At 39.7% G+C, this 11339-nt stretch overlaps 1 protein-coding gene across 1 annotated transcript in view; it reads left to right on the top strand.

The window, feature by feature from the left end:
- Window positions 1–1721: 1721 nt before the first annotated feature.
- The window catches only part of TSPAN8 (tetraspanin 8), a 77560-nt gene continuing 67942 nt past the window's right edge, over window positions 1722–11339 (top strand). Inside the window, exon 1 of the mRNA XM_073215598.1 lies at window positions 1722–1739. The gene's annotated coding sequence lies outside the window, so the exon portion shown is untranslated. The remainder of the gene's footprint in view (window positions 1740–11339) is intronic.

Genomic DNA, 11339 nt, shown 5'->3' with positions numbered 1-11339 from the left:
TGAGTATGTTATCCCCAAAAGAGGCATATGTTTGCAAAGCTGCATCCTAGGAAACTCCAAAGAGTTTTAGTGAACAATACAAAACTTATGGCCTTAGCTAGTAATTTTTATATATAGCAATCCACAGGAATAAAAGAGGACCAGATGTGTAAAATTGAAGAGAATTCAAGTGTTAATGCTATACATTCAAAATGTGTGCAAATTTAGTGTCCTCATTTCCTTTAACTGATTTCCAGGATTCAGGCTTGGCACTTCTACTTTATTGATGGTGATTCTACGTACAGTGTATGGATGAGCATCTCATTAATTTATTAAAACAGAGTGTATTTATGTTAACAGTTAAGATGGTTTCTTTAACTTATTCTTTGACTTCTGCCCATATAGCTCTGTTTCTGTAGAAAAGAGTTGGTTGAATTGCAACCTGTTTGAAACAAAGTGTACTGAAGTCAGATTATTCAGATAATGGCTAGGCAGTGGAAGGCTTTATGCCTCTGACTTGGGCAGCTTCTACTCATTGGTAAATGATGTCATGATAGACAACATGTGTTAAGATTCATCCCTATATTTCAGGTACTGAAGCCAGCAGGGCACACGGATATTCTTGCCTCTGCCCTGATTCCTGTCCCAGGGTAATTGATTTTTGCTAATGATAATACAACTATTATGTCAATTAGCCGTGCCAAAAAAAACCCAGAATAACGGGGGTGAACCCTTATTAAAAAGTCCCTTTTCTTCCCTCCCTCCCTCCCTCCCTTCCTTTCTTTCTTCCTTCCATTCCGCCATTTTAACTGTGAATAACTTGTTCTCCCTATACCAAGTACATTAATATTGTTCATCTACTCTTCTGCTCCCCTGGGAGAAACAGCAATTAACTTTGAATGTGGGGATGGGTGGCTAAGCAGACTTTTTGCAAGTCTGGCTAATCAAGTCTGGAAATGGAGCAAAAAGGAATCCTCAGTGGTACTAATGTGAGAGGAGGGACCTGCGCTACGGCTGTTCTCAGTAAGCTCCTAGAAGGTCTTTTAAATGAAACAAACTGTTGGCTTTGATGGAGCTGCAGCACATGATGTAGCATAAAATGGGAGAACACAAGCCTCCAAAAGTCACACAAGTGATGGGATTTTTTAATTTGTGTCCTTCCCTTGGGTGAAATGGCCTCATATGTGGAATGCTTTGCGTAATTATGAATGTGGAACTGTTTTGTATTTTAAAGGCTGTTGTGGGTTTAGCTGGCATCTGTGTGCAAATTCATTCTGTTTTATTTTCTAACAAGGTAAGCCTAGATAGTTTTTAGACTCTTCCTTGTGGAAAGAAAAAAAACAACCCGTTGAAGGAGGCGGAGTTCTGCAGGCGGCCCCTCCAGCATGCACACACACGCTCGGTTTTTTTGGATGCCCCTAATGTATCTCTGGAGCTGCAGTGTATAGTAAGTTAGCCTTAGAAGGAAAACAGAGTTTTTATGACTTTAAAAATAAGTGAATTTTCCTTTTTTAGCTTTTCTAGCCCCCTCCGGGCCTGATTTATTATTAAAATGGGCCTGTGCTATGCTGCCTTTCTGGGTGCTCGAACGGAAGTAAACAAAACCAGGGCTTGTTCAACAGCCAGAGGATTAGATGTGAGGAAAGTAAAAACCATGATTAAGCAGGTCAGGTGTGGAACTTTCTCCTGAAACTTTGTCTTTGGAGAGGGAGCGCCCAAGGAGAGTTTTCACATTGATTCGACTTCGAAAACATCTCAAGGTCAGGTTAATTTTGTGAGGCAAGTTTTTGAGGGTAAACAATATTGTGTTCTGGTTTGTTGTGAGAAAAGATTGTCCTTTGAATATTGTGAGGCAGGGAAACTCGTTATTAGCATGATTGCTTTAGCATGAGAGAAATGAAGTTGTTCAGGGAAATGCCTTTGTCCTTTTTCTTTTATCAAGTACCATTGATAGACAATCTTATGTTGATTTCAAATATACAACACAGAGTTTCAACAGTTACCTGTGTTATCAAATCCTCACCCCTCCAGTGCAGTTACTATCTATCAACATAAGTAAGATGTTACAGAATCATTGATTGTATTCTCTGTGCAGGGACCAACTTATATGGTGATTGGAAATGCCTTTGTCTTTTAAAAGGAGCCTGCACAACTGCTTGTAGTATCTACATGGCATTGTTAAGCTTTACATTGTACTATGTAAGTCCTCTGAAAGAAAAACTGTTGCATGATCTTACATTTATGTGTAATGAACATCCTTGATTGGTTCTTATATCATGCAAAACAATGAACTGGGTTTAACCAGACAATCCTGCATTTGAATTGCAGGGGAATTAGGACGCACTCTGTGTGTCTCTTTGTATTATCATATATATATAAATGTGTGTCTGTGTGTGCGATTTCCTAAATGGGTATGTTTAAAGTTAATACAAAATATTACACATCAACATCACCTCTGGGACACGTATAGAAGAGCAACAGAGAGAACTAATGAATACAGCTCTACACAGTATATTCCCAGCTACTCATTCAAAGCTTGCTCAAGAGATGGCTCTGTTGCAGACTGTCTCTCAAACTCTCAGGACTAGCAGTCTCAAGCTGTTTGAGGGGGCATGTCGCTTAGCCACTCTGAATCTCCATTTTCTTGTCCATTGAAACAGGGATAACAATATACAACTCATAGTGTTATTGTCAGAGTTGATGAAGCAATGTGTTAATAGTTTCTGGCGTACAAACATACATGTACAGACACACACACACAGAGTTATCACCAAAACCTCAAGAATTCAGGAGGGATGTTTGTTATAGGAGGGAGTGTTTACTTAACTTTGTAGTGGATGTCAGCTGACTGAGTCCATACAAGGACTTGCATCAAATGTGCTGTGGAGTGAAAGGGAGATGGCATCTATGTGCCTTTCCCAGTGGGCCATTGTCCAGGTTAGCCCCTCATTCTTTTGCCCCCAGACCATGGCAGCTGAACTGGTGGCGGCACCTGCAACTCTAGTACTTTGGAGGGAACAAGGCTTGGGTTTGAATCCTGGTGCAGATAATTCAAATTCCTTGAAGTGGGGCTGATATTCTACTTATGCTCTAGGGTGGCTGTTAGGAGAATAACATAAGTTAACGAATGTAAAATGTAAAAAGCTTAGCACATGTATCTGACACACTGTAAATTCTCTATTCTTGTTAGTTATTTGTGTTTGAAGTACAAAGGGGAATGACATAACAAAAGGCCCATTTATGTGAAAAAACTGAGCTGAAAATTAAAAGCCTTGAAAGAGGGTGGAGGTAGTCGATTACATACTGCTCCAGGGTTGTGACATCATATGGAAGATGTGACCCTACAGGACAGTGTTGGTGGCATCCTAGATCAAAATAGCACTAGAAATACACAGAAAAGCTAGTTTGATGCACTTACTGTTGATCTGCAGTCCCTGAGTTAAGTGTAGAGTCTCCAAGTGCTGAGCTGGGAGCTGCCACAGATACCGTTGTTGCCTTGTGTCCTTGACAGATGAAAATAGGAAGAAAAATCTCTTTTAGTTACAAGAGAATTCCAAAGCCCTCTTTGCTATTGTATCAGCATATTTTTTTCCCTGAAGGTATATTCTCTGTAAGCAGGTGCCTTTCAGAGAGTAAAAAGTATGAGTGTGTGTACAAATGCAAGTACAAACCCACATTTACTGTTGCAGGTGTGACTTGAAAAAGAGCAAGAACACTAGCCAGAGATTTGTGGGTGCATGGATGGATCAAAATTTAAAAAAAAATAGCAGAGACAGATTTTGGAAATTAGGAAGATTATGTGAAGTGCCTAGTGAAGATTCACCCACGTGCACTTCCCCTTCCTCCCCTGAGGTCTCAGAGGAGGCTCCCCTCCCCTGTGCACAGGTGTGCTCTCCAGGTCAGCCCGTCCACCCCATCAAGGCCGGGACCTTGGTCCTTCCTTGCGTTCTCTCCCATCTGCATGTTCAACCTCTCTTTATTTTCTGATGCTGATACTGCACCTCATATACGTGCTCAGGCATCTCATATAACTTGTGTCCTTCTTTACCTACCTCCTTAGCTCTTACCTTTCTTCCCCTGTCAAATTCATCCCCAAATCATGTGTGCTTATCTCTACATTGTCACTCCAATTCACTTTTTAAAAATTAGTTTCTGTTTTTATCAAAATGTAAAATCTGGTAAAAAGTTTAAGGTGTCAGCTGCTTCGCTGACACTTGTAATAAAACCCAGCCATCTCCCAAGCTTGGCCTCTCTTGTAGCCCATAGGCAATACACTTCCATTTCTTTTGTCTCTGTTCCCTTCATATTCCTATATAACCTGCTACTCCTGGATTTTTTCATTGTCAGCAATATCTATTGACTCCTGTTCTGTGAAAGATGAGGCTTTTTCTCTAATACCGTGCTTCACATATATACTTCCAAATGCTCCCTTTCTTATATAGCTATAAAAAACATCTTCCAGGGTCTTTTCATGGTGTCATGTCACTGTGACTGTTAAATCTCATTTACAGGTGAATCACATGAGTATGTTTCCCTACCTATACACCTTTCCCTATTCCCTGGAGTTAACAATTTTTCTTTCCCTTATTTGCTTAGTTTTTCTATGTTCTTCAATCCCACCTAAGCTGTCTAGATCTGCCCCTTATTGTGTCCAGACACATCAGGGATTCTATCAGTTGCACCTTTTGAGGATTTCTCTCCTGGAGCTTCCTGACCTGCTCCAGTTTGGGCTGGTTGTTACTCACATCCTGGAAACAGCTGTCCTTCTGGAATCTCTTCATCACTCCTGATTTCCTCTGCTTCACCCTTGAGGTAGGGTCCAAGTTTCCACACCCTCATTTTGGTAGAATGCTTTCAGTAATTTCCAGAGAAAGGGTGCATGGGGGATGCATGTCTAAAAATCTGTACAGTCTATCATCATATTTAATTGCTAGAATGGCTGTATACATATATAAAATGTGAAGAAAGAAGTCACTGGCCTTCAGAATTTGAAGCCATTCTGCCAATGTTCCTTTGTTGTTAAGAAATCCAAATTCTAGTTCCTGATCTTTTCTATGTGACTTAATTTTGTTTGTATTTTCATTTTATTGTGTTTTTCTCTCTCATTGCCTTTTAGAAACGTATTTGTCCACAGTGTTCTGCAGCTTCCCAGGGTGTGCCTTGATGTGGGTATATTTTTATCTGCCATATTTTTTTCTGGACACTAAGTCAATGTAGGAAATGTTCTTGGATTTACTGTTTGATGACTTCCTTTCCTCCATTTTATCCATTCATTCTGAAACTTCTGTTATTTGGAGGGGGGAGGGTCCTATTCTGTCTATGGAGTAGTTGGCTCTGCTTTGCTGTGTAATCTGTACCTTCTACCTCCTAGTTTGTAAACAGGCCTCCTGCTGTACCTGGTGCGTGCTTGATTTCTGGCCTTCACGTAGCTGAGAACCCTCCACTTCGACGGCTCGGGTCTCCCTTGCTCTGTAACAATACATTTCCCCTCTCTGACTGTATTAAGAGTAGTTTTTTGAGGTTTTCATCTCTCTGCATAGTTGATTATTTGCTACTTGTTTTGTTTTATTTCATGTGAGAGGCTTTTGTTAGTTGTCTGGGGATCCTTGGCTGTTTATGTCTAAGGTGATACAGTAAACAGCTCAAGGAAATTTCTGAAGGGTGCGTTCTGCATGCTGGACTGTGGGCTTCATGGTGGAGACCAGGTTGGGTTGTTTCTTTTGAGAATCCCTAATGTCAGTATTTTTTATTTTTTATTTATTTATATTTTTTATTTTTGAGAGGGCACCTCTCATATTTATTGATCAAATGGTTGTTTACAACAATAAAATTCTATATAGGGGACTCAATGCACAATCATTAATCAACCCCAACCCTAACTCTCAACAGTCTCCAATCTTCTGAAGCATAATGAACAAGTTCTTACATGGTGAATAAGTTCTTACCTAATGTCAGTATTTTTAAGTCTTTTTCCCTAGTTAGAATCTCTGGAGAAGCTGTTTTAGTCTCTTGCCTGGAAGAGACTAGATAATCCTAGATGCCAGTTTTCTGGGGCCAGACTTGAGGAAGAGGGATAAAGGATTCAATATTCGGTATGAAATCTTCCTTTAAACACCCCCTGAATACAGCATGTCTCTAATGACTGTGTCGGTGTGTTCTAGCTCAAGAGGTTTTTTTACTCTCTGCAGAATATAAATTTCCAGCCTTTCATGTAGCAGTGAAGCCTATCTGGTGGCAAAGTGATGTCATCTTGGAGTCTGACTTTTTTATACAAACATTCAAATAATCCTGTTTTAACCTTGCCTTCACTCAAACTTCCAGTGGCATCAGACTCTGGTGCCACCACCTCCAGAATATTTGGGTGTGAATTGGTTGGCGTCTTAGTTTTCCTCACTGTTGGTTTATGATTCTTCTTTCCTGACTTTGTTAAATCACTTACCAGTTACTCATTAGTTTTCCAGGTTTCAAAATTTTTCTGTTATATCCTTGCTTGTTTGCTTCATCTTCATAGGTTTATAGCTTTAAGAAAATCTCTCCACTGTTATCTTGGTGGATTCAGAAGAGAGAAAAGGTAAATGCATGGTTTCAATCTGCTGCCTTTGCTGCAAGGCAGTCCAATCTGGGGCAATCGTCCTGCATGCATTGGGAGACCTCAACTCGGGGGAGGATTCTTGACTCTGATGGATTAAGAATTCTCAAACAAGTAGGAGGAGTGTAGGTAAGGAAGGAATTCATTAAAGTGAGAGTAGTAGAAGATGACAGCAGCCATGCAGGCAGCAGAGAGCAAGGAAGAGCAGAGGGAGGAAAGGGAAGCTCATTGAACTTCTGGTCGGCATTGAGCAGATCCCTTCCAAGTCCTGAAGCCAGGTTTACCTGGCATCCAATGTCCATTTGATCTGCACAGTGTGGGAATTATATCCCTACCACCCCAGAATCTGTGGGTGCTGTTGGGCACTGGATGGAATGAGATGATGTTCTGAGAACTTCCCAAAGCAAAGAAAGGAGATTTTGGGGGAGGCTGTTAAAGAGCATGATCGTACAGCTGCAGTCCTGTCTGGGTCACCCAGGTGACAGGAACTTGCAAGCCCAAATCAGAGATCTCAGTAGCTCTTTCTTGTCTGAAGTAAACCAGGGAGAAAAAGTAGACTTGTGCTTAAGGCTAGAAAATGGAATGAAGTAGCAAAGTAATAAAGACACCACCAGGGCTGGAGGTTCATGAGTTCTTGTCTTTATCATAAAAAAGAGTTCAGAGATACATTGCAGTAGGTTTATGCAACAAGAACATATATTTGGTAAGTCAGTGCATACTGAGACAGGAGTGCAGATGACCTCAGGAGGCATGCTTAAAGGGTTAGGATTGGGGTTTTTAAGGATTTTGGGAATGGGGTAAAGGATGAGGGGAGTATAAGCTGATGTGTGGTCTCATGATGTCTGTCTCCGGTGAGAGAGACATTCTGTCACCATCTATAGTCAGTCCTCTAAATATTTTGTAAGATAAACTTAACAAAGGGATTTATTGGTCCTGTTCTTCTAGATAATGGTTACCTTCAGGCACTTACGACTGTCACCTTGCTTTACAATAGGGTGGCTGTTGGCTCATCACAATAAAATATGTGAGGAATCTTGCCTCCTAACTCCCTGATTTTTAAAATGGACCTTAGCTTCAAGGTGGAGCGCCTCGTCTTCTTGCTAACTATTTATATCTAAGTATTTTTCATCATAGTCAGGAAAAATTAGTCATGATGCATGTCCCATGTCCCTGTTCTGCCTCACCTTTAGTGAGGTCTTCCTACTCACTTTCCAAGTCACTTTTCCAACCACACTTCTGCATTGTTGATGCTGCTCCAGCAGTGGACCAGGTGACTCTGGGCTCAGCGGCATTTGTCTCCTTGGGGATATTTGAAATCAGCGATTTACATCACCCATGAAACCATTCCCCTCTCTGGGATTTGTGACTCGCTAAATCCTGAATCCCCTCCCACTCTCACTTCCCGGGTCCTTGCTCTTGGTCCACATGTTGCTGTGACCCAATATTCTTCCTCTGTCTTTTCTGTTTGGATTTTTATGCCTACCCAGGGTCATTTCATTCCCTGTCATGTTCTCAACTACCTCCTTGCTCTGATGGATCATGAATCTCTACCTGTGTTCAGAGTTTCCTCCTGAGCTCTAGTCCATGCTACCCAACTTTCTTCTGGATCTTTTTACCTCAACTTCAACATGCCCATAACCAAGCTCAACTTTCCTCCAAATCTGTTTCTTCTTTCTTTTTTCATATCTAAGTGAATTATATCATGTCTCTCAGTAACTTAAAATAGAAACTTTGTTATAAGTCACATTAAAATAAGTCATCTTAAAATTACTGGACTCTGACAACCCTCTATCTGAGCTCTGTCACATCTACCTCCTTCACATGATGTGTGTGTTCCTCCTCTACATCGCCCATCTTGCTGCCTTGGCGTAGGTCTTCATTATCTCTTGCCTGCCCTACTGCCATAGTTTCCAAAGATGATCTCAGCTTCTAATCCATCCTCCATATTGCCATCCAAAGGATAAGAGAATAGTTCTTTCTAAAAAGCAAAATTGGTTATGATTTTCCTCAGCTTTAATAAATTTTCAGTTATCCATTCACCATAGATAAAGTTAAACATTTTTAGTTTGACCATGATTTGGCCTTCTCATAGCAACACAGGTCTTGCTATGATGGTTCATGTGGTTCTCTTTCTTTCTGGAAAGCCCCCATCCCAAGCTGTTGTACACCCCAGTCATCTCTCAAAATTCAGTCACTTGTTCTTCAGTTTCCCCCCCATATCCTCACCCAAGGTAGAATTAGGTACTCTGTCCTCTGTGATTGCATAGCATAGAGATTGAAGTATGAGCTCTGGAATCATTCTTGGGTTTATATTTTGGCTCTACCACTTATGACCTGTGAAATCCTGGATTTCTTTAATTCCACTGTACCTCCATCTCTTCATCTATAAAATGGGGTTAATAATTGTACCCATCACATGTGACTATGAGGTTTAAAGGAAACAACCATGTAAAAGCATTTAGAACAATTCCAAACATGTAAGCCTTATTGAAGATTACTCATTATATCTATCCCCACTGTGTACTGTATAAACCTTGATTATCCTCCTGGCACTTTCTTTTTACCCTCATTTGTTTGCATGTGTGCCTCTCCCTGGGATATTTTAAGCTTTTTGAGGGCAGGGACTATGTATGATTCACCTCTGGGTCACTAGAGATTAGCAGTCTGTCTGGCATACAGGAATATTTCAATTTACATTTGTGGATGAATGAATATGGGAATAGTGGTGGAAAGCATATGTGCCATTTGCACTATAGGGAAACATTTGTGCTTCAGTGGAAAACTTTGCTTTGGTTAAAACACTCTCTTCTGGGTTATCCACTTCTGATTTTATAGAGGCTCTGGGTCTTCTGTTGCCTTGGAATCACTTTACAATTCTGTAAATTGTAGACAATTGATAGCAATGAATAATAGTTCTTGTTTTAGGCATGCAAATTAATTCAGCACAGTAGAGATTCAATTGACCTCTCCCTCACTGTGGAAGTAGCTAACTTTGCCTCCATTTGCACATGTATTTCAATGTTCTTGACCTACAAATTGTCTTTGGCATCTTCTTTAAACTGCTTGTAGCTTCTTATCAACTCCTTCACTAATGATGAATTAAATAAAATCTTCAATACATGTTTATTTGCTATCTGTATGAGCATCATGACTTTATCTTTTTTAAAAAAAATATCCTTTAACAGTGCCCCAAACTTGTCTAATGATGATCTTAGACATTTAAAAAATATTTTATGAGCTGGTCTGAAATAAGATACACTCTAGAGATGATCTAAAACCATCTGTCCTATGGAACCTCAAGATTGTCATTCAAGATTAATGAAACACATTAGTCATTCAGTTTGAAACCTTTGTCTAATGCGAGGCCTGACTTCGGGATCTCTGGGCTAAAACTTGCACAACTTTTGTAACAATTCCTCTCATCCCATGAGCCAGAGAACAAAGACAATTTTTTTTTAAGTATGTAGAGAATCATATGGGCCCCTTATGGGGCTCTGGACATATGGAATCAGAGATGTGGGAATAGTCTTGAGGATTATAGGAAGGAAGGTTTGGCAGAATAATAAAGGAAGGGAAATTACAATTTGAACACCCTTTCAATCTTTATCAAATTATAATTACAAAGATCATTTAAGCATAAAAGAGTCCATCTTAATTGGATCCACTAACTTCTGGAAAATGACAATGAATAAATAATGAAAAGCTACTAAAGGAAAGCAGGTCAATTTAGGGGTGGCCACACAGAAAACTCTAATTAGGAATAATTGAAGAAAAAAATTTAGAGTTAGTGGCATACCTTATTTGTGGCAAACTTTGACAAGGCATATAAGTTTATGAAAGTCAAGTATTACAGAGTAAGATCTTAACTTGCCTTGCTTTAATGAGAAAAATCCAAGTAATTTGTAATCAACACATTAATTATATGCAAATGTATGTGGTTAAATCTGCTCAGAAACAACAGGTTTCCTTAATTAAATTAAGCATCGTGCCTCTTTACATTTTGATTACATTATTCATTTCCTTCCCAGAACAAATTTAAAATCTCTAATTATCAGCATATGAATTAGTGAGGTTTTGTCATAATACTGAAATCCAGATGAATGGCTAATCAAGGAAAGAAGAGAAAAAGAAGGATGCCTAATTTCTCATGAGATTTTTCTCTATGTTTTGTAAAATTTTCTATATATTTCCTTCTTGTTTAAAGATTTAACTACTGGTGCTTATTATTTGAGTGTCTGTTAGGGTTTAAAAGATCTCCCAGTCATCTATACACTTTTATAGGCTGGCTACCCAAGGTATAGCCAGCAGCCATAGCAATAACAAGAATGATCACTTGCTGAGACTTAAAGGGCCGGTCCTGTGTCAAGCAACTTTAAGTGTAAACTCTAACAAGCACATATGTCTTGTGAATGAAGTAAAAACACTTTTTCTCTCCCTGATTAACACTCTTAAATGGCTGGCTCCTTATCTCAGGTCAGCTAAAACATTACCTCCCAAGATGTATCTTCAAAGTAGCTTACTATCACCGATATTCTTGACGCTTTTCCTTCGCCTTCAGAATACTTATCGTAATATGTGAGAAGCTTATTTTTTGTCTGTGCCCTGCTGATTGTAGACTATGCGCGGCTGAGACTATATTCACCTGTTGAGTAACATATCCCTGGAACCCCGCACTTTTTAGAATCTAGCACTTAATATTTCTTGAATAGACAAAAGCACAAAGTTCTCTGAGCTCTAAGAAGCAGATTCTTACTTTTAGACTTGGGACTCT

The sequence above is a fragment of the Manis javanica genome, chromosome 10, assembly GCF_040802235.1.
Source record: "Manis javanica isolate MJ-LG chromosome 10, MJ_LKY, whole genome shotgun sequence".
In the NCBI taxonomy this organism is placed as follows: domain Eukaryota; kingdom Metazoa; phylum Chordata; class Mammalia; order Pholidota; family Manidae; genus Manis; species Manis javanica.
Note: the sequence above shows the minus strand (reverse complement) of the source record. Positions and strands in the feature narration are given on the sequence as shown.